This window comes from Heliconius melpomene, chromosome 19 (genome assembly GCF_056956725.1).
Source record: "Heliconius melpomene rosina isolate 202511_hmr_F chromosome 19, ASM5695672v1, whole genome shotgun sequence".
Taxonomy (NCBI): domain Eukaryota; kingdom Metazoa; phylum Arthropoda; class Insecta; order Lepidoptera; family Nymphalidae; genus Heliconius; species Heliconius melpomene.
The window spans coordinates 1323565-1327525 of NC_140407.1; the positions used below are offsets into that span (position 1 = coordinate 1323565).

Below are 3961 nucleotides of genomic sequence, written 5' to 3' on the forward strand. Positions count from 1 at the left end.
CCAATAGTCTTGAAAGATGATGTATATGCTGGGTAAAATTTTGTGAGAAGATTAATATGTCGTCGATGAAACATACTGCAAAATCTGAAAGTTTGTATTTTCTTATTATATTATTTAATATTCTTTGGAAAATTGCTGGCGCTGTTTTTAATCCAAAAGGAAGGCAAGTCCACTGAAAGTGCCCTTCCTGTGTTACAAATGCTGTTTTATGTCTATCTTGAATCCTTAGGGGAATTGACCAGAACGCAGAATTTATATCCAAAGTTGTAAAATATTCGCAGTTTACACTTTTTACTATTAAATCCTCAATCAGTGGAAACGGTTGTGCTTGAGGGGTTATAATTTTATTTAGTTCTCTGAAGTCTATACACATTCTTGTTTTTTTATTTTCCTCTTTCTTAAATGCCAGAGTAACTGGAGCAGCGAAAGGGCTGTATGACTCCTCAATTAGGCCTTTTTCCAGTAATTTTGCTACTTGACTTTCTATCTCTTTCCTATCTTCGAACGTGCACCTGTAAGGCCGTTTATAACAGTACTTTTCTTCCATTAGATCAATGTGCGCCTCATAATCCTTAACAGTTCCAATGTCATATTTATCTCTGGCAAATACAGATTTATATTTATTTAACAACTTGTCAATTTCAGACTGTTCATACATATCTAAATGATTGACTATTATCTCAAATTCATCAGTATTCAAATGATTGTTGAAGTTAACTTCATATTTTCTCTGATCGTTTGTTTTTTCTTTTATGACACTCGACAAAACAGGAATATTGATATTTGTGTGATTCTCAGCCTCTGTATTAAAGTGAATTTCATTTTCCTGTTTTTGGAAATCTTTATTCTGAATAATCCTTAGATCTTCAGTCTGGATCAATTCAAATTTTTTAATACAGTCTAGACCAACCAAAAAATCATAGCTGAAATTCTCACTGTCTACAACAAAAACTTTGATGATTTTCTCAATATTGTAAATTTTCACTTTTAAGGTTACCATTCCTTTTGTTTTTCCTGCACCATTAATAGTTTTCAAGCTTATTTTCTTTAAATCTACCATGTTTTCTTCTTTAAGTTTTAATAATTTTGCATTTATCAATGACACGTTTGAACCTGAGTCATAAATACCAGAAATTTCTAATGTGTCATTTAGTAATAGCTTGATTGTTATTAATGGTGGTACTTCTAGTTTTTTGGATCCTCTGTATTTAATTCCACCTCCAATTCTGAATTGTTAACAGATTTAAATGATCCTATTTTCTTGTTTATGTCTTCTTTTTCTCTAAACCAGCAAATTGATTCAGAATGGAAACGCTTCCCTTTGTTTGCCTTTTCACATATTTCACATGGATTTTTGTCTTCATATTTCTTTTGCTTACTATCAAAGAAAGGTTTTCCTTTTTTTTCATTAAAATTTTTCTTAACAAGGTGCTCTAATTTATTTATTTCATTGTAAAGATCTTGAGTCTCTTGAAGTGTTTCTCGGTCAATCTTGTCTGATACATAATTTGGTAATCCAATAGCGATAAGATCAATCAATGTTTCCGTATCCATGGATTTTCTAATTTGAAGTAGTAACTTTTCTTTTTTCAGGGCATATTCAAGCAAGGAACCATATTCATATTTGAAGTTAAAAGCATATCTAATAGGAGACCAACCTTTATTCCCAAAAGTTTCAATAAATATTTTTTTCCAGTTGTTCCATTCTGATTCTATAGAATATTTTAAAATCATGCAAGTGTACCAGTCAGCACTACATTTTTCAAGGAAAAACTTCAAGATTTCAATTTTTTTCCTATCTTCTACCACTAGACAGCGATCACATTCTTTTTCAAATTGGTTAATCCATTGGCTGGCATTGGAGGTTCTTTTATCAAATTTGTCAATCATAAAATCATTAGCAATTTTGTTTAAGTTTTTAACTTCAGAAGTTTGTTCTTTCGATTCTAAAACTTTTTCTAACAGCTTCTTTATTGTGTCTTCTGAAGTGTTTGCAGTAGATATTTTAGCTGCATTTTCTGGAATCTCCTCTAAATAATGATTTTCAAATAATAAATTATCTTCCTCATCAAAATAAACCTTCTTCATTTTTTCTGTTAAGGTTATCCAAACTTTACGGAATTGATTTCTTTTTACCAATGTGTTTTTCACTCTGCCATATACTTGTGACGGTATCAATTCTTTGTGTAAACTTGTTGGTTGGTATTCTTCTGGTATTGCAAAAGAACGACCATCCAGTGTGCCGATTCAGGTTAGGCACAATATTGTTGTTTTTCCATCTGACGCTCCTCGCATTTTAAAATCAAACCTTAGTTTTTCCATTTTTTTCCGAAGTATTCACAATAATGTTGTTTTATAATAATGTTAATTATTTCACTCTTGAAATAAAAACTCACGTTGGGTTTCTGCAATAAATACAGAAAACAACATTAAAAGCTTTTACTTCAGGTGGTTTCTTCGTTTAATTATTATTTTTATTACAATTTAATATTTTACATCCAGCTGACATTGTAGACATTGGGAACACGACATATTCCAATTTAAGAAAAATAACGCTTCGAGTAAATGAGGATCGTTATTATTCTTATATGTATATCTAAGTTTTACACGATATACCGCAAATACTTAATTAGTGTCGAGACACTCCGTTCTAAACATATATCAAAATTTTATTTAATAATTTCGCTATAAGCTTCAATTCTCGTCAATGTTACCAAATACCACGTAGAGTTATTAGTAACAGCAAACTTCTTTCTCTACTTACTATATATTTACGGATAAACTCTTAAACTTTCCGAAAAGCTTTTAATATTTGAATCCCTAAAGCATCGTTTGTCTTGAATTTTAGTTTGAATACGCAGTTTGTGGATTTAATACAAAAATTTAATTATTTACTTTAAATACGTAATAATCAAACTCGTCATATATCAACGTTACATATGAAGACTGATATAATGTAAATTACTAGGTCAATTAAGCCTACTAAGCTTTACTGAAATTATATTTCTTACGGAAATTGATTTATATATCCACCAGGGGTAAGATGGTGCTTAAGTTCCACCACTCAAGCTGCTTTGAAACAGCAACTATATAAAGAAAACCACTAAAAAAACACAAGTAATAAAAAAGTATATTATTATATTAATTTCACACATCCATATTGCATTTGGCAACACTAAAATGCACTTCTCGTTTCAAGTGGGATGCAGACGTTAAGATGCATGACTGAAATCTAATCAGTTCTGTCAGTGCGTATTTCTTAACCTTGCAGGAGTAAAACGATAAACTAGTTTAAGATATTGAATATTGTAATATTATATTTTCATTGTAAGACTAGTTGCCGCCTGCAATTATGCTTGATTTGAATTTTTGAATCTATAGCCTAATAAACACTTCTATGGTATTTAGTACTGCTTAAACTTATGGAACACTTAAAATATAATATTTTTAATAAGTTAAAAGCTTTTTTTGTTTATATTTAATCTGCAGAATTGACCCATAGAAAAATTATTTTTTTATAGCTCTTTATTTTATTTATACATATTCCTATATAAAATAACATAGAAACCATTTCTTTTCTATAAATATAAGAAAACTTTGCAAAGCTAAAGAAACGAAGAAATATATAAGCTCAGTATATTTTATTTGTAATTGATTCCCTAAAGAAATAAAGCAGGAAATAAAAGTTTGTAGAAAGGTTACAAAAGTAAGCATATTTGTGTTTAGAAATATGTAGAAATCTACGAAAACGCCATTGTAGTGTATTTTAGAAGTATCTAACTGAATGGAATGGTTGTCAGTTCGATTCCTACCGCAATATTTATAGAGAAGTAACCTCCGTAGCATTCCACACATTCATTTTGTCTGGGACTTGTGACCATTTTAGTTCTGGGTAAACCAAAGTGAGTTCTAAAATACTAATGTCTCTAGTTTTAGAGATGTATGTATTTTAGTGTGCAAT

The 3961-nt window shown here is 30.0% G+C and overlaps 1 pseudogene; it reads right to left on the reverse strand.

The window, feature by feature from the left end:
• Positions 1-1125: 1125 nt before the first annotated feature.
• On the reverse strand, positions 1126-2322 carry LOC146528237 (uncharacterized; annotated as a pseudogene).
• Between the last annotated feature and the right edge of the window lie 1639 nt (positions 2323-3961).